The 20,596-nt window shown below is 39.8% G+C and overlaps 1 protein-coding gene across 2 annotated transcripts in view; it reads right to left on the bottom strand.

The window, feature by feature from the left end:
• The window catches only part of LOC124161207 (cadherin-87A-like), a 1,373,415-nt gene that overhangs the window by 641,521 nt on the left and 711,298 nt on the right, over positions 1-20,596 (bottom strand). For both annotated transcript variants that reach the window (XM_046537469.1, XM_046537470.1), the window contains one exon: positions 3,121-3,128. The gene's annotated coding sequence lies outside the window, so the exon portion shown is untranslated. The remainder of the gene's footprint in view (positions 1-3,120; positions 3,129-20,596) is intronic.

The following is a 20,596-nucleotide window of genomic DNA, read 5'->3' as shown; positions in this document are numbered from 1 at the left end:
ACTATTGTTATTGTTGCTGATATTGTCGTCGTTATCGTTGCTGTCGTTGTTGTAGTTGTTGCAACTATTTTACCTGGTAGCATTCAGCGTACCCTGTATTTAGTTTAACCTCACTAACTGGTAGCATAGGTATCCGATAGGCATTTGGGAGTTGCGGTTTCGGACCCCAGCTGAACCAAATGATATTTAATGGAAAAATTCATCCTTGTTGTGAATGGGCTTTCCACGTAAGATAAGACTTCCACGTAAGCCCTCTTCCTTTTAAAGTTTGATCATCTCCAAACGTTTCATCGTAGGGAGATGATTTAACAGACACACTTTCACGTCGACCTACATAAAAAGAAAACTAACCCATACCACTCGCGCCCGAGAAGGCTCCGAATCTCGGCACAACTCCCTTTTTGGTACCCTTCGCAAACCACCCAAACACCGAATGGAAAAAGGGCGCACCCTTTTTCCTTTTCGCATCGCGAGGGAGCGCCGAAAAAGGAAATTCACCCACGGCACGGAGCCCTTAGAATCTCTCCCTTTGATCCCCTTTAGAGAGTGCTCAGGACGAGGGGAGAGAAAAAAGATATTTCAGCCCCTTCGAAGGAGTGCAGGAGCAAAATCGAGATTGAAATAGCGCGAAAAGTATATGCGAAAAAATAAGGATCCCAAAATCAGGGGAGCATATAAGCATAAATGGGGCAAACAGCAGCAAGGATCAAAAAACCCACGTGAGAGAGAAATACATATATTATCATCATCACCATCCTAAGTCAAGAATCCATATATGAGATCCTGCTCACTTCGTAAGCCCATTCCATACCCTCTTACACAGAATAGGTGACGTCATTGGGCAAATAGGATGAAGAGGACTCCGGAAAAATGAAGAACAAGCGTGTAATCAAGACATAATTACAACTTCAAGGAAGATTGATAGGGCGCAGCTCTTCATTCCTCCATCCTATCTGATAGTCTTTTCTAATAGATGAATTTCTTCTCGTTCACACCCTTCATAACCTATCCTATGAAACTCGTATTACTCCTATTACAGCGTTCAAAAATAGAATATTTGGAAATGTGATCGCGTGAATAAAGCTTTATGACTGCGGGTGATTTTCATCCGAGAATATTGCGAGTGATTTCATCGGTACTTTGCAAGATGGCTTCCAAGAAATATGCTCGCAATAATTAACTGTGGCTGAAATAAATATCTATCAGCTAAAGTTGCGTCTGAGTACCTACATTTCTCAGACATGTACTCCCGGCGACCGCTAGAGGACATACGGCATTCTTTTCTGCTAACATCGAAAAATTTAGTCTCAAGAGATTTCTATTGAATATAATTGTCTTGAACCCATAACCGTTAACAGATATACCTTCGGATGACCTTCCACTGATATCGCATTTAATTAATTACTTGATAGGAATTTAACGATTTGGCGCCCTCAGTCAAAGGCTTCTAACTGACACCACTGCGATTTGCGAGCCAAAAAACTCCAAATATCGCTGTTATCTGTAAATTTCAAGTAAGAAGCCACATTAAACTACACGTAATTAATATGGTCGTTGGACCCGGTTACTTCTCAGCCGTTGAAGCTGTTCCAACCACCCGCCACTGGTTTCACGAATTTAGTCGGCTATCCGGGTTGCTTGTAGATTTAGTTGCAGTATTTCAATGGGCCCATTGGTTATGCATACGTGAATTTTCTAGCCTAATTTTCCAAACATCTTAGAAAGCGTAGGAAAAGCGTAAAACCACTACGGTGAAGCGTGCTAATCCTAACATCCGCTTAGCTACAAGTTGTAATTAATTCGAAGAAAAGTAACCTTTTATTTTATACGGCAGAGTACTTTCCTTTAATACGAGGGACGTTTTTTTTTCAACCTGAGATCGCTAATCAAAACCACCATGCAAGCAACAGGCGGGTACTGCGCAGGTAGGGCAACAGCGCGTCCTCCGTACCACACTCTCCAGTTAATTCTGACCGTAAATTGTTAGTTTAAGGTTAGTTGCAATCTCACTAACTACACTGCCTCCAATGATTCTCCCGCCAAGAGTGCACTGCGGAGAGAGAGTCAGAAAACTCGCCGAATGGCTTCAGCATTGACATGTCTTCACCTTCATGCCGATAAACGAGAATTTTTTAAATGCACTATGGGTAGAGTGTGATACAGTGGGAAACATTACGCCCAATCCCATTCAAAACAAAAGAGGAGGAATGCTGACTTCAGGAAGTGTTGTGATCCATGACAACGCCCGCCAGCGTTGATGTAGCCCACCGTTCCCTGAGCAATTTGAATGGGATATTTGCGACCACACGGAGTGTAATGTCAACCTGGTGGCCAGTGACTTTCATCTTTACGCTGAAATGAAGATATTGCTCGGAGGGATGCGTTTTCAAACGGACAATGAGCTTTAGGACGTAGGCAAAATTCATTAGAAGTAACTGGCGGCAACATCCTATGAAGAATGTATAGTGAAGCTTGTCCACAAGCACGACCAATTCCTAAATCGAAATATGTCACTATGTCGAAAGAAACATTACAAGTGTGTTCAATATTTAGCATTGAAATAATTTTTAACCAATCACTTCGTCGTCTGTTCATGACCCGCCGGAGGTTGGGAAAAAAACGTCCTCGTATTTAGGCCTTGCAAACAGTACAATAATTCCTTTATGCACAACGTTTAAATTAAAGTACAAAATAAAAATTACGCACACTATTCAATACTGTATGCAAAGAAAATCACAGTAACGTGGAGTGACGACTGCCGAACGTGGTAAGCACGCCTGTGAATAGCGTGAGTGTGGTGCGTCGAATAAGGGGCTCAGAGCGATTCCAGTCTTGTCCACTTATGTGACCCTATGCACAACACACGCCTGTGATTCGTTCTTCTGTTCCAAACCGGTTATTAGACTACCATTTTGGATAATCCGCACAATCAAGTAATCCGAACAGGGTTAAGACCCATTTAGCACACTGATCAATCAGGAAGGACATAAAGCTAAATCCTTAAGATTACTTCCTATTGTGACAATTTTTTGGAGAAATCCAGGTCAAGAAAGTATACTTTCCTATCACAGTAAATTTTATCAGGATCACCGGTGCTGCATTACTCCAATTATTACCCACCTCGTATCCTGGAAAGAGAGAAACCATTATTTAACATCGCAAACATCAGTTACACGCATGAAAATAGAACTTACAAAATAATTACAACAAATCAACACTTGAGTCACTGACGCCTAATAAATATCATATACAAACAAATAACTATAACTAATAATTTTATCTTCATCATATTAATTTGCGACGCATTTATACGTAATCTTGACGGAAACTGACAGTAAAACAACGGTAATCAGTCGAAACGGACGGCAGAAAAAGAAATTGAAGAAAACAAAAAATGCATATTTGATGCGTTTATTCATTTCATTTTAAAGTTGAAAGGAGCATTACTTTTTATTAATTCGGTAAATTTACTTATGAAGGTCACCTATCAACGAGTCTTTGAACAAAAATCAAATCATACCAAAAGGCAATTGAAGGACACAAAAGCAGATCTTGTACCGCATGGAATATTTCACGAAGTGACCATCTACAAGCAGAGAATTTTGATTGGTACCATACAATGGTGATTTTATTTTGGCGTGTATTTTCTTGATTTTCTGCCCTTAAATTTCTTTGCAGACTTGACTTGACTGAAGTTTATTTTACCTGAGTTGGGTGAGGCCAGATGGCCCCATCTTCCCCCGACCCAGGGCTCTCTTATATAGAGTTTCATGGAGCAACAAAGGGGTGGCACGCAGACAGGTAAAATTTTTGGCTTCAGCAATTATTCAGATTTCAGATCATCTCTGGATCATCCGGCGAATAATAGTCGAGCCAAAACCCCAGTTTTGGCTATATGTAAAAATGGCTATAAAACAACAAAAAACAAAACAAAACTGTAAATATTCTTGACGTTAACGGCGCAGAAACTGATAAATTTGTTCATTTGCAACAATATCTCGCATTCTTTAAATAACTTTTAACAAAATGCGGCTGATTCCACATTCAAGTCTCCTTTTGATACGTAAGTATGAGTCATCATGTGCGTTTAACAGAGGATAGTGTAATTACTTCCAATGTTGTGTTTAAAGAGGTCCTCTGACCTCAAGTTGTACTTGAACATTCCAATTAAATTTTTACTTAAGACCTTGCCTTTTTTTCTACATTTTAAAATTAGAAACGCGCCTATCCCTCTGTGGACCTGCATTGAAAAGAGCGGGGTAAGCCCGCTGGGAGCGGGCGCATCAGGCTCGTAAACATATGAATATGAAGACCAACGGTTTGTAGAGGACGAACTCAATAAAGACATGAAATAAAAAGAAATCGTGTTTTAACAGTGCTTAGAGACGCAGGGGGTATCCATTGGGACAAGAAGGCTGGAAGCGATGCGAATGAATGTCGTGGGACGGAAAGGACAGAAAGGACGAGGTGGGGAGAGCGAACAGCATTGGACTATTTTGAATTGGAAAACGACCCATATGCGTGGAGATATTGCGATGGATCTCTTTTCAGTCGCATTGAGAACAGCATACACGTGCCGAAGTGAAAAGGAAGATTTAAAGGGGAAATGAGGAAGAAATTGACAGAAATAGGGAAAGCTTTAAAAATTGGTCGCGGGAAATTTTTTTTGCATTAAATGTTATAAGAAAACATACACACATATTTCAAACGAATTAAACGCAAAAATTGCCAAATGCAAACAATGCAATCCATATTTTTATTTTAATCTCAAACCACCGGATACAGCTTTTATTGGCCATTTTACACCGGGATGTTCAACAAATGTAACTAGTAAACGTACACAAACGACCATGCCCTGGACCGGGGAAACCTACTCAGGCGGGACTCGAACCCGCGACCTCTTGTTTGGCAGGCGAGAACGTTACCCCGCCGCCACCGAGGCCGAACATATAATACACGAATATACGGCCATATACACGATTGTCAGCGGCGTAACTAGGAATATGCTTCCGGGGGTGGGGAAGAGGGAGCTTTGGGGGGGGGGATGTAGGGACTTTGGGGTTGGGGATGTGGGGACTTTGGGGTGGGGGATCAGGGGGGTTAGTGGGGGCTACCCACCCCCAGGAAACAAGGATTTCAGGAAATTTTTTGAAAAATAAAATTCCTGACAATGCATTTTACATAATTTTGTCACTTAAATTTAACTCTCCTCCTCCTCCTCCTCTCTGTCCATTTCACCTTCGCCATTCTTCTCCATACCCACATCTCGAACGCTTCCAGTCTTCTCTTTCTATCTCCTTCGTATCTCATCTAAAAATCTAAAAGGTATCTCACCTCACTCACTATGTCCAGCACTTTCCTCCACGTACACCTCACCTTTCAAGATCGGTGGAGACCGTACTATAGTTATATACTGTTAGAACTCACTCAATCCATACCTTCTGTCTCCTCCGTATCTCATCTAAAAGCTTCCTCTCCTCATCCAACATGTTCAGCATTTAGTCCTTCCTCCTCCTCTCCGTCCACTTCACTTTCTCCATTCTCATGCCCACATCTCGAACACCTCCAATATTTTCTCACCATCCTTCTTAAAAGAGTCCACGTTTCCCCGACGTCAAGCTCTGCATTCATGATCATGGTATTCACTAGTAGTTTCGGTTACCTGTTTTCTAACGATCGTATCATAGGATCTATCCTATTCAATTCATTCATAGCCAAGCCTTAAAAAACACCCCTTATTTGTGCAGTGCATACGGTAAAATGAAAAATAATGAAATAAAGGCGTTTTCAGCATCACCTAAGATTTTAGGGCCTTCTTGTCCATAACTCCACCATACAATGCTCAACCGCTCATCGCCTAACTATAATGAAATAAATAACATCGGATCGCTGCAATATGTAAATACCAATTTCATTGAAGTATTTTTACCATAGATAGCGGTGAACACGTTATAAAATAGCATAAACGATTTCCACTTTAAGCCTGATGAATACGTAGTCCAACCCTCTCCTCCACCTGAAGAGTTTTTCCAATATAAGCGCAAAGAAACAAACGTAAAGGGGAAATGAGCAACAAATAATTTCGAAATAAGAGGAACTATTCAACGCAAACGCCGCGCTAAGGTACACAATTTAACACTCACAGAAGTTCGACGATTCGTCCACGCAAAAAATTCACGATAGATAGATCAAAGGGGCTTTCACAGCTTGCCAGTATAACATCATCCATTCACGTTCATCAGCGAGTAATGCAGGCTCATTTGCTTGTACATACACTATCTCAGTGATTGATTCATTAGCACAGGAACTATCAAAGGAGTCAGAGAGAAGCAATACAACGTTAACCACACTCGCGCACCATTAACTGAATTTCAGTGGATTGAGCTCCGAAAAGACGAAATAACACGAGATGCTTGAATCTAGGACTAGACAACTAACACACATTCACACTAACGATAAGTGTGAAACTTTGATATCATCTACAAACATTGGCAACAAAGATATTTAAATCCATGCTCTTCCGGTTCACGAGGAAGTAACACAATGTTAAAATATAAAGACAACTTAGGAAATAATTTTCTCCACCTACTTTTTACGATATTTTTGCACTAAATCGTTGGCAAAAAAATTATTTATCTTTCCACAAGTCCATGAATACCCACTGAAGAATCGAGCTCGTGAAAAGGCTATAGAGTGCCGACTTCGAGGTTCGGAAACATGGACCCTTAGGAACGAGGACATGAAAATACTGAAAGCTTTCCAGATTTGGTTGTGGACGAAAATAGAGAAGGTGAAGTGGACGAAGAGGAGGAGGAACGACGAAGTGCTACACATGGTGGATGAGGAGAGGCAACTTTTAGATGAGACACGGATGAGACAGACATTATGAATGAGGGTGCGGGGAGGGGATGTTGAAAATGGTGTTAGAGGGTAGAATGTTAGGGAAACGAGGGAGGGGAAGGAAAAGACTAGGATTTTTAGATAGATTGAAAGGGATTAGGCCTTACAATTAATTAAAGAAGGCAGTGCTGGGAGGAAAGGGAGGCTTCCAGATCACTTCTTGAACACTCCATGGAGACCTACCTTAATCGGTAGAATACTATAATTATAATAAGTTAAGAGTACAAGAGTTTAGAAGATTGAAGGCATTCGAGATGTGGGTATGGAGAAGAATGGAGAAGGTGAAATGGACAGTGAGGGAAAGGAATAAAAGGAAGTGCTAGACATGGTGGATGAGGAGAGGCAGCTTTTAGATGAGACACGGATGAGACAGACGGTATGAATGAGGGAGTACTTAGCGGGGAGGGGATGTTGAAAATAATGTTGGAGGGTAGAATGTTGGGTAAAGGAGGGAGAGGAAGGAAGGGAATAGGATTTTTAAATAGAATAAAAGGGATTACGGAAATATTTCACAGGCAACCGCAAACATCTATCCCAGAGAAGAATTTAAAATGCATATTATAACACATCTAACTTAAGGGCGTTATTATGCAATACGAAAGATAAAATTGACATAAATTATAGAAGTGGCATTTACAAACTCAAGTGCAGTGACTGTGAGACCTGTTACATAGGCCAGACTGGACGTTCCTTCAGATTAAGAACAGAGGGACACGGAAGGCATTTGAGAAACGGGGAGATAGACAAATCGCATTTCGTGAAACACCTATGGGAGAGTGACCACAGGAGCGATTTTGTTCCTGAAATTCTCCACCTTGAGAAAAAGGGAGGAAGGATGGACTGCTTGGAGGAGTTGGAGATTAGGAAGCACATCAAGAATGGAATTTTAACGAATGAAAATATTTTTATCAACTATTCCCCCCTCTTGGAAATTCCCCTGAAGCTGAGTAACGCTCCAAACCCAACGCAACCCTCCCCTACCAACGCGTAATAGCAACCAGATAAACAACAACAAAATAACTCTTATTATAACGATTTCTGTACCTGATGATGTCGCCTCTGCGACGAAACCGCTCGTATTGAATGAATCGTGTGAAAAGGTACCATAACTTTTTATTGTTTGTTGATCATTCTCTACCATCGAATAACCATAAAATTCTTTAGATTGGCTGACCAGCCATAATAATGGTGGAATTCATTTTTTAACCTAGAAGTATGGATAAAGAATTTTGGGAATTGTGGCATGTTTGATACTCCTGCATTTTCATAGAAGCTATGCGCACATCGTTTACAGTTCGGAAACAAGAACTCTTTCAACCCTTTCTAACCTAGAGCTGCTCCTGAGATTAATCAAATTTAAAGATTTTTCACTTCAAAAAACTTGAAAATTTTGCCCTCAATCATCATTATCATGGCAGCTAAATATTTCGTCATCACAATTTACACCACAAAATAATGCGTAGTTTAGATATTTCCAAAATAGTGCAGAAAATGTATACAATTTTGATGCTGCTTAGAAGCAAAATTGGGTTATAATAGTCTTAAGGAGAACAGGAGACAGAAGGTATGAATGGAGCGAGTTCTGAGCGGGGAGGGGATGTTGAAAAAAGGGTAGAATATTGGGAAAAAGAGGGAGAGGAAGGAAGAGAATAGGATATTTGGATAGAATGAAAGGGAGTAGGCCTTATTTTTTAATTGAAGAGGGTTGTCCATGAAGGGAGGGAAGACTGCCCGAATGCTTCGTAAATACTCCATGCAAACTTAACTTAATAGGTACTACTTATACTTTCATAATAATCCTCGCGGCAAAATATCTCTCGTATTCCCCCATTCTCGTTGAACTCGGGAATACAGTGTGGTTCCCCCCGCTCCAGAAAAAGATACTCCCTTAGCCTCAACACACAACTCTCCCTCACTCCTAATATCCTCTTCGCTTCCCTTCCCCCATTCCGGGAACCCTTGTTCCACTCGCAAATCCATTTACCCCTTCCCCATCCCCTTTCATTTACGTACCCTCTCCACCTGCCTTCCTCGGGGTTGCTTCCTTTATTCCATCTCTTCCACACACAAAAAAAAATCCCGGCCCGCCACTCTGCATTCTATCCAGGGATACACTCTTCCCAGGCCAAGGAAGGGGTTCGGCCGAATTCCTTCCAAGGAGAGAGTAAGGCCCTGGGACTCCCATACCATAGCTCCCAAACCTCCCCCTTTCCTCCCTCACGTTCGCCGCTTCCGTCGTTTTGAAAAACCCCTTGAGGCCAGACCAAGGAATAAGGAAGGGGTGGAGAAAGAGAAAAAAAAAATCCCTGGAAAAGTGGGACCCATGGTTGTGTGTGTGGGGCGCCGCTTGGCGGCGCTAGTGTAGCGCTTGGTCTCGCAGCCTACTGACACAGTCCCTTTCCCTGGAGGGCAAAAGTAGAGGTAGGAGAAAAAGAATGAGTTATAAAGGAGAGAGAAGAGGGATTTCAAGATAAAAATAAAGGTGGTGGCAAAATAGAATGGATGTAAAGAGATGGAACCGACTACTAGCAAAATAAAATAACCTTAACTAGACAGAAGGGTTGAAAGAGTAACGATTGAAGTAAGTAGCAAAGTAGAATGAGAGGGTAGAGAGGAAAAGGCAATCGATATCAAAAAGATACGATTTCAATGGCTTTATCTGAAACAAATATTCCGACGAGGAACTTGAAGAGGACACTTTCCACCTTCACATCTTGTAGTATTTCGTGTCATTTCGTAAAGCAATACGTAGCAAAGGAGAATGAGAGGGTAGACAGGAAATGGCAATCGATAAAAAAATATTATTATTATAATGGCTTTATCTAAACAAATATTTCGACGAGGAACTTGAGGACACTTTCCTCCTTCACATCTTTTAGTATTACGCGTCATTTGATGACGCAAAACTGGTTGAAAACTAACGCTATAATTTTAAAATATGTTGGGTACATGGAATATAGGTGTGCGGTCGCGAAGTGCGTGGAGCGCTTGACTTATGATCAAGGGGTCTCGGGGTCAAATCCTGAGTGAAGCCTTCTGGCACCCGAAAAAAATTTCTCGAAGTAATAAGTTTGAAAAGTTACCGAAGGAGTGGTGGAAGCTACCTGTGGCTTAATTCGGGTAGAGCTCTACTCCTACCTATCCAAACCAACCTTCTGGTCGTATCACTGAGTAAGTGAGTGCAAGAGATCGAGTACTTCCTTATAAATATATACATACTTGCATTTCAAAAATAAAATATGTCACCTTAGAAATCACCAAGGAAAAATTTAAAATTTTCGGCGGCGGCGCTATCGGAGTGGGGGTTTATAGCCTACCGAAACAGTCCGCTTCCTGGTGGCAAAAAGTGGAAAAGAAAGTTAAGTATGAAGAAGAGAGAATGAAAAAGAGAGAGATGGCAAAAAGAGAATGGAAGAAAAGAGATGGAATCGATTTCAGAGTAAAAAATAATGTATTATCTAGAAAGAAGGGTAGGAAGAGGAGACAATTTAAGAGGAAGTACGTAGCAAAAAAACAATGACAGGATAGTGAGGGAAAGACAACTGCCATTTCAAAGTTCATCTACATACTGACCCGCAAGCTGTCTAAACAGGTGTGTGGCCGAGGGTGTTACGACACGATCCATTAACAAAAAACTTAGATTCGCTTGCTGAGTCTTGCACTTTGCATTCTTCATCTTACATTTACTTAAGGCCTTTTTTTCGGGGTAAAACGAATACTAACACTTATCCGTTCGAAAAACGTATCTTTAAAATTCATCGTTTCTGTCGGATCTAGAAATATAGTGACATTACAAGATGATGTTCCGCTCAAAAATGTATTTCACCAAAATTTCTCAAGCAATGTAAGCGTAGTACGCAGCCTCTGAGTACATTAAAGCTACAATCCCAATTCGTGTAAGAACTGAGTAACGATGTTCTCTTGATCTCAAGATTTAACTCTTGTGTGTGAGCATTGGAGACTAATCATAGCCTCCGAGAGATCTTCGAGACTCGAGTATAGGATATTTACGTATTTCAACAATGAGTCCACTGAAGGAAAATGACTACAAATTAAATCGAAGCTTGAAGTCTGTACATGGTGGAAGGGCTCCATATTATCAATAACAAACACTTTGTTACTTCCACAAAATATTCATAAAAATTTCCATTTGTGACCGGTTTCGGCTATGACACCATTATTGATACAAAAAATTACTTCACTACTAGCATTCAGAGACCTGAGACCAGTCTAAAGGCCGTTTTACACGGGGCACGGAATTGCGCAGGTTAGAGCTGCATTAATTTCTAAAATGGCGTGGAATTGCGCGAATGCATGAACGAAATTAGAACGGGGGCTATTTTACCGTCTCGCATCCACGCATTCTCGCATGTGTTCTAGCAATTCACCGCTTTACACGACGCAATTTTGATTGCGCCTTCGCACGTACGTCAGATTGCGCAATTCCGTGTACCGAATAAAACCGCCTTAATAAGAGAAAATTTGTTTCGAATTCTGAGATTTTGTTTCGAAAGTTGGGAAGTATGTTTATCCATTGGCAGCAATTGAAGTCCTCGACGAGATTTATTGAACGTTGTCTCAGAGAGTGGTCCCACTCCCATCTCCACTTTCTCACACCCGACTCTAGGGACTCTCTTCAAAGTCTCCAGTGTAAACGTAGGTCACTATTCCAGAACGTTTCTCAAGTCTTGATCTTGACTCAAACCTGACTCGGTTGCCGCGTTCGTATTACGAAACCTCACCCGAGTCCCAACTCCAATTGAGTCGCCAAGTTCCAAGATATCCGCCGCCATCGCCTTTTTAAAATTGGATGTCCCTCGTAAAAATACTTCCATAAGTGATAAAATTCTCCGTTAATGTTAGTTTTCGATGAGCAGGATACCATAAATAAAAAATAGTTTAGGAAAATGCAATATTTTGTAAATTTTACCGAAGTCATTCTAGCTTAAGTGAGTCGAGTCGATATTAGATTCTGAAATATGAACTCTTACCTAGACTCGACTAAATTTTGAGATCTGTATAACCGAGTCAGAGTGAAGACTCAAGATTGAGTCACGTTTTGGAATACCGGCCATAGCTTCAAGGCCGCTTTACACGGGGCACGTACTTGCACAATTTGACGTGTGTACGACGTCGCGGTCAAAATTGCGTCGTGTAAAGCGGTGAATTGCTAGAACACATGCGAGAATGCGTGGACGTGAGATGGCAAAATAGCCCCTGTTTTAATTTCGTTCATGCATTCGCACCATTTTAGAAATTAATGCAGTTCTAACCTGCGCAATTCCGTGCCCCGTGTAAAACTGTCTTTACGAATGTTTGTGACTTCCTATTCGTCACTACAATCATTTTTCTCCGATCGCCGGGAGATCTTGGTTTTGTTGACTCTAATCAGAGCACGACCAGTGAATTACTGTGCATCAACTTCGGCGTTGACTCGACTTGGCCGCATTAGGAATGCGGGGAACCCATCCAGGATCGAAGGGTGCTTTAGCGGCCCAAAGAGTGGGAAGACCTCGCTCTTTTCCGCGTTCGCTGGCGTCGATGTAACCCCAAAGGGGTTGTGTGTGTTACCCATATATGCGCCACCCCAATGCTCGCAATGATCTCGCCTCCCGCTTTAATGGCCTCTATACGCGGGACGTGGCGTCGCAATTACGGCTCGGAATGACTTTCGGACGCCGTGGAGCACCTGAGGGAAATCCTGCCGGTGGCATTGCGTGCCCCTGTGGGACACCTCCTACTCTTCTCTCTCGTTGCGCGGAGAATTGCGTGATCATCGTGCGTGCCCAGCAGATTGCACTCGTAACTTATTTTTTTTCTGTGGTGTTTCCAGCGGTGGAGAAACTCTTCCAGGTCGTTTGCGTGGCTGAGCTACTAAATGCAAATGAGGAAGGGAGCTTTGGTCTTGAATATTCTGTTTCTCACATCGTTTTTGATAATATGCGTTCGAGAAGAGATGTGGAGTATGGCTTACAGTTTCAAATTAACGATCTGTGATGAATAGTTTTTCGAGAGGATTATACTCGAATTTTTCAAGAACAAATCATAACAATGAATTTTGTTCGATATTTATGGCAGATTTCATCAATAACGTTTCGATTAAATATAAAGACTACTCATGAGCGCAATTTGTATGATATTAAATTAATTAATTTATGTATCTCAAATACCCCCGAAAACAGCACAATGAGGCCTTTACATTGGTAGTTTAAACAATCAACAACAGAATATCACACACACACCCATGTCCTAGAAGGACCAATCTATACAGGCGGGACTCGAACGCGACCTTCTGTATGGTAAGCGAGGACTTATCCTCGCCGCCACCGAGTTTCGTATTATTTCGGTTATTTTATTTGCTTTTAGCATTTAGTGCAATGCGACTGTGAGTTGCAAAATACATTACCTATCATAAAAAAGTGGCAATGGTTTGGTATGAAATTAGTTTGTGATATTGTAAACGCTGATAAAGGGAAGTCGAGAAATTTTTTGCATTTAATTCATGGGTAACGTCTATATCTAGCTGAAAGATCCTACTTGGCAATTCTTAAATCGTTTGCTTCCGCACCCTGATTAGTCACAATTTATCGTGGAGACACTAATAAAATTTAAGCCGCCACCAGTATAAACTGATAAAGAGATCTTCGTGTTTGAAAATATTTGATTTTTTTCTGGTGTTCCGTATCGTTATCTATACAAAATTCCACTCCCCTGTCTATTTTTAAAGAAAAACAATTCATTATTTCCTTAAACATTTGAGCACTTTCGTCAATAAATCAAATTTGTTCTTATGACGTGTTATTACAAATCACATGAGAAATTTTTCAGATTTTTCTCCTCCCCCTGACGACTACTGTACATTTTTTTCATAATGAATTTCGAGTAATTTTTATTCGGTGAGATATTTTTGCCTCTTGTTGCCAGGAGAATTGTCCCAGTTACATTTTTAATTTTATAATTCGAGAAGAAACTGGTATATCTGTTTATATATGCTCTCACGGGGAAACCTAGAGCATAATTAAACTTCATTCGTGCATTACCATAAAAAAAACTCTGCAGTTGTACTCCGAAATTTCGCAATGCTTAATCTACCACTAACCCTTAACCGGTGGCGTGCGGTCTGAGAGACCGTTGCGTCTCTAAAATTATTAATATTTTCAAAGTTGATATTACAAAATATCTATAATCATCGTGAGCGTCATACTTTTGTATAATAACGACTCTTAAATTCGAGTTGTTTTTATTTATTTATGAAGATTTGCAGCCGAATTTTAGTAGCGGACGATGAGACCTCACGTCACTAAAGTGGAAAACCCAATAAACGTAATGCTGGTGGAAATAATTCAAAAAGTTGTTAAAAACAATTCCTAGTGATTTTTAAAGAATAACAATTTGTAAGGAAGCATTTTTAGTTGCATAATATGGATAATTTAGTTCTTAATTAAAAAAGTACGCCAATAATAAAAACTCATGTGTTTTTTATAACAGTTTTTTGTTCCTGTTTCAAATAACAATTTTTACTGAAAAAATTGGTTCGTATTGGGAATGCACAATATTAGATATAAGTGTTATAATAGCTGAGAAGTCAAAGTAACATTAAAATAAGCAATAAAAATGACTTTGCAACGTTTTATGAATTTTTTTATTGCGGTCTTCCAGACCGCACGTCGCTGGTAGTGTAACAATAATTGCACATCACTGGTTAAGGTTGAAGTAAAACTCATATTTCAGTAGCATATTTTGCGGAGAAAATGATGAGGAAAACGTTTCTAGCAAGAGAGGGCAAGATACGATCAAATATTTGAAGGGCTAAATAAAACATGCATTTCGTTTCGAGGAGATAACGTTTTGCGATAAGACCACCGGGAAGACACGCATAAAGTTGCTTATTCCTGGCGGGCAAGGAAACATGAATATGGAGGTCTTTTATGAATAAATCCTTACGCAGAGAAAATCGTGGGTATTCCAGGGGTCTTCCTCAAGGATTCGGCAGATATAAACCCTCAAGCGGATGGACAGATTTTTTCCTCTTGCAGACCACGCAAAACGAAAAAAGAAACGTATGCACGCATTCATTGGACCATCAAAGTGGACGCATTGTAAAGGAAGGAAGAAGGGTCCAGCGAGAGACGGATGTAAGCGGATTTGAGATCTTCAAGCGCTGTTATCAGAATGTTTCCTCATGAGGACCCTCGTAACGTTCCCTAGATTTACGCCGAAAATACGTTTTTACTTTTTTTTCAAAAATTCGGTTTTCCGAGGGTATGGGATAGATATAAACCATACTTGAAACTTACGAGTGGGAAAGGAAAGGTCAACTTTACACAGGGTACACTAGCAAATTAAGGACCCCTGTTTACATGAAGGTGGCTAAAATTTTAACTTTTTCTCAGATTGCATGCAATACCAGGAAAAAACGAACATATTTGCGTGCAGTCTTCTCGGAAATTCAACCGGTTATATTTGTTGTGTATTACCAAAGTTTCAAGGGACGACTGGAACATCATCATAGGCATAAGGGAATAGTACTCGCTTGCCAAACCGTTGGTCGCGGGTTCGAGTCCCGCCTGGGCATGGGTATTTTTTAATGTGTTGTCCAAATATATTAAAATGATCGTACTTGGGGTAACCTGTGCCCATCAAAGGCAATATTAATGAATAATTTTGACTGTACAAAATAAAGATGAGATGTAACAATAAACAATTATTGCAGTCAGGTTATGTACTCCTGAACGACCGGAAATATTTAAGTTATTCGGAGAAAAAGGAGGAGAATGCTTTTTAGACTTAGACAGCCCGATAAGTCTTTTGCGACTGAACATGTCATCAATAAGTAACAAAAGATAAAATGGGATAGTGCCATATTAATCCGCCGTACCAACATATTCTTGGACAGGCTTCCTGAGGAAGCCATTGAGAACAGACTTAGTAAAAATATTTTGAATCGAGACAAGGGATATAAACTAGCTGTGCGTGGAATCTCATTTTAAAACGAAGATAGGGGAAAATTTGCGTCCTACGATTTGCCGATGACAAAGCTGTGATAGCGGGGGCATATTGGCAGCGTAGTGGGTAGATATGAGCTGCAAATAAGTACAAAGGGAGCTAAGATATTAGTATGCAAAGAAGTAAGGGAAGTAAGTATACGAATATTAAAGGAAGGAAACAAAAATTGGAAGATATGCATGACTTCAGTTACTTGGGAAGCTCGTTAACAAAAAATGGAAGAGGCAAGAAATAAGTTAGCCGTAGAATATCCAGGACGAAACGCTCCTATCCTGTGAGCATTCGACAAAAAGAAAGACAAACATACTGCGGTAATTTTAAAAATATAAGGTAAAAATTTATCAGACCTAACATTTCTCTACGAAAAAGTTGTATGGACTGTTGTCTCGGGATGGTTTTCAAGCTAGATTGAAATTAATTGCTTCAATCTTAAAAGCACATGTATTCCCTCTTGTAAAATTCACACACAGAAACTCATATCACTCAAAATCAAGCTGTTATAGCACTGGGATGGAGAGAGTCAAATATGTATCAGTTGGAGTTAAAATAATTATCTATTGTCGTACGAGGAACACGATTAGACAATTGTGGCACCGGAGATTGGGTCACATAAGAGTTGATTGGGTGAAGCATATTAGTAAAAAGGTAGATGGACTGTGTGAGTAAAATGCTAAATATGAACTTTATGATATTTGTTTACAAGGGAAACAGAAATGTCTTCTACACGACTTACTATCAGTATGCAAATCAGAGCAGAGAAGGGCTCATAGACCGCTTGAGAGAGTTCATTGTGATTTATCTGGAACTATATCACCCACTGCTTACAATGGAGTAAAATACTTCCTGACTTTGATACATGATTTCTCTCATTTTACTGTAGTGTTTCGTATAAAAAAAGAAAAGCGAAGTAATAGATTTTTTAAGAATTTATGAGGGGATGGCAACTATCGGAATTAAAAAAAATCAACAAGGAACAATGCACATGGTAACTCAGAGAAATAAACATTGAAATTGCATACAAATATACCAACATGGACAATGAAAGCAGAGGAAAAATAAAGAGGGAAAGCAGTGGAAATGTGGCGCTTCAAAAGATAGATGAGGATACATTTGATACACTGAGTGAGCAGTGAGGAAGCTCTAAGAATAGTTAGATAGATAAGAATAGTTAGAAGAGATAAGAATCCGTGAGAAAACTTCAAAAATAAGGCGAAGTAAGTTAATCGGCCGATTATTGAGGTACGACGGCTTGATGAAACCAAAAATCGAGGGACAAGTAGATGGTAGATTTGAAAAAGGAAGAAATCGGATAAAGTTAATAGAGCAGGTAAGGAAGAATGTGAAAAAAGGAAGGTGTACAAATTTAAAGATAAGCTTATAGGGGAATAGGGTAGTTTCCTTCATCAAAGAAAACGAAAGGCATTGATTGCGATTCGTTACCTACCATTAGTGTATTCATAATATACTAATTATTTCGTTTTAGAAATCCCAGTTTAGACGAATGGCAATGGTCAATTTTATCCTCATTTGAAAAAGGCCAGATTGGCGCCCATGCGATGCCACTCCACGTGGCGTCACAGGGACCTAGTTTCTATACGAGTAGATAGGAGTTTTACATCGTCTGAGATTAACAATGCATACATGAGGTACAGAGCTCAGGGAAACATGCCTTATTAATCACCTATTAAAACTGCCTATGGTCTGAAAGTTTCCTTCGTTTGATAAGGTATCAATAATCCTCATTTAAGCCAAGCGCTACCTGCTAGCAGGGTACTCTGCCACCTGCTAGCATCCTTCGTCGTATCAGCGCTCAAAGCCTCGCCCCAAGGTCACCTCACCTGCGGCAGCGGGAACCAGAACGACGTCACACGGGGTTTTCCCAGAATTCATACTTAACCGTCGCGTTTTCGCGCGCTTGAAAATTTTCACTTTTCATTTCATTGCGAAAAATAGACATCGTCATTTAAAAATCTAAACGCGTGAAATACGTACTCCAGGAGTAATAATCTTTCGATTTATGCAATAAAAAAATAAAAGGAAACCACCCTATTGATAATAGATTAGCTGATGGGAGAATTGAGAGGATATTTGCGTCAAACAAATATCAGGATAGTTGACCCGCGATGACGACGATGCGATAAACTTAATAATGCAAACAATACGCAGAAACTACCGAGTGTAGAGATCTAAGAACTCTTTACTCTCTTTCTTCACCCGGTAGAAAGAGATCATATATTCAGCATCAAAGAAGCTCAGGGTGGATCCAAGCAATAGGAATCCATAGTAGGAATTTCAAGGTAATTCAATATTCTCGGGACGGTTACCCCAAGGGCCCGACAGGGAATATCGAAAGGGGGCGAATGCGATTTCTTCAAGACCGTCACCATGCAAAGATTCTAAGACCGGAGAGATGGAGGATATTGTGCCTTATCCTGACCACGATAAGCTGGGTGGAACATGAAAATATTTCCAGCGACTTCTTTCACCAGTTTTCAAAGCCGAATTGATTCCACCGGTTGTTGGATTAAAAATATCATTATAACACGTAAAAAAAAGAAAAATCAATGTAACGACACCGATTTAATATTACCTCTTCCGCAGAGAAATACACGAGATAAGCAATATATTGCGCCTTTTATAAAGATCCAAGCAATTTATTTCCAGATTATCGTGAATATTATAAACATATTCATAAATATTCTTCCGGCTAACGGTTTTTGAAGCCAATTTGATTGAGGCAACCGTTGAATGTAAAATATTATTATAATTCTTAAGATTTTGACCTCTTCTTTTAATTTTTAAAATATGAAACCTTAAGATCTTTTTTTATATAAAAACACATGTGCCAGTGTTCCGTCAATTCGCAATTGAAACTTACACGATATTATAAAAAAATTCAGGGTTGATTGCCATACCATTCGGTGAAATATTTTTTTTGCACCGACGGATAGGGGATTGGAACGGTTTTCCTGGGGCAGTTTTGAAACTCTTCCCGTGAAATCTTAAGTCCTTTATAAGAAAATGAAATAAGGTTGAATTGTACCGGTCTTTTCATTTTGCATGCTTTACTATGTTTGGGTTAACGTTTGTATTGTATTACTTGTTCATGCGTTTCTCCGTGTATTTGTTTTTTCTTCATTTCAAAGACATGTATTAATTTGGGTAAACTTGTAACCAATCTATGTTACCACCCCACCGAATGGTCGCCTTGTAAATTTACTTTAATAACAGTAATTGTGTAAACTCTAATTAAAATCTGCATGTATCTCAAATTTTTAATTTTACCTAAGCATTTTCTAATTGGTTAAAATTGTTTGCGATCAAGGAAAATTCTGACATGGATGTACTCTATGGGCCCAGAGAATTTCGAGATGTCAGTAAATTAAATAAACAGGTACTTCGTCGCTCAAAATGACGATATGCGACTGGTTGACCGGGATTAATGCGCCGTCTTAAGGTTAAAAATCCTCTTATTAATATAAAAAGGAAAAACAAGAAGTCGGGAAAATGAAACCTTTCCAATTTACCTTGCTCGTGGTCATATGATGAAGCCAAATATTCCGGACAAAAAATTTCTTTGCAAATCCAGTGGATCTTCAAGTAGTTCGAGCGTAAAGTGCTTGAATTTAAACTCAAGACGGTTATCCCATCTTATCTTCGATGTAAGACCGACAAAGTTAGAAATTAGATGGAATTCTTTGAGCAGAGAAGTTCCACGGACCAACAGAAGCGAACACGTAATGAGTGGATCCACAGGAGATACATCTTAAGTAGCCATAAGCGCCTTTCACGATCGTACAATCAAAGCAAATTTTTATCTACCGCTTATATCCAACTTTTTTACCGCGTGATCAAAGGTTAAATGGTAACACTTAAACAACAGAAACTATCTCAGAGTAATCTAGGAGCCATAGACTATTATTCTAGTTGCTTGAAGCTATTTCGAAGAATTGATTTTAAGAAAGACGTTTAATAAATCCCTAAACTATTTAAAAAAAACGACGCAAGAATAAATCCTACAAGCTAGAATTGAATGGACAAATGAGTTCAAGACTAATAAAGAATTAGTAAAACATAATACAGCAACTTTCGCGTGATTAATTTCTCAGTTACCATACATTGGCTTATTGAGGAATATTTATTTATTCGACCTAACTTATCTTTTTTTTTAACACGTCTACCAAATTATTTTAATGAATTGCAACACAGGGCCAGAGTGAATGACACATTAACAGTACTTCCGGGTTTTATTGGTCATTTTATTCCGGTAATATTCTATTAACATAACATTTTTACATAGGCCCTTCTTAAATTTTTGACACACACAAATAATACAATTCTTTCGCCGAGAGGATCAGAATGCTGTTAGCTAAACCACTATCGATCACAGAAAACCCTAGGGTCAGAACTGTGAACCAGATTTTGCCCATTTCAACGGGTCGAGCACGTATTGTCTACATCAACGAAATGGAGTCTCGAGGGACCGACCGGACGAGCCTTCCGGATAGGGACCTACTCATGGTCGCATTCGGCTTCGTCGTAACATTCAAACGACCATCGTGATTTTAATTCCCGTTTCTTTTTTTCTTTTTTCAACCCAAACCGGATGAAGGAAATAAAAATGGAAATTGGAATGTCAATCGGAAGGAAAGGTCGGAAAGGTAAGGTAATCCCGACCGCCGGTGCGCCA

The sequence above is a fragment of the Ischnura elegans genome, chromosome 6, assembly GCF_921293095.1.
Source record: "Ischnura elegans chromosome 6, ioIscEleg1.1, whole genome shotgun sequence".
Taxonomy (NCBI): domain Eukaryota; kingdom Metazoa; phylum Arthropoda; class Insecta; order Odonata; family Coenagrionidae; genus Ischnura; species Ischnura elegans.
The sequence above is the reverse complement of the archived record's forward strand: the minus strand, read 5'-3'. Positions and strand labels throughout refer to the sequence as shown.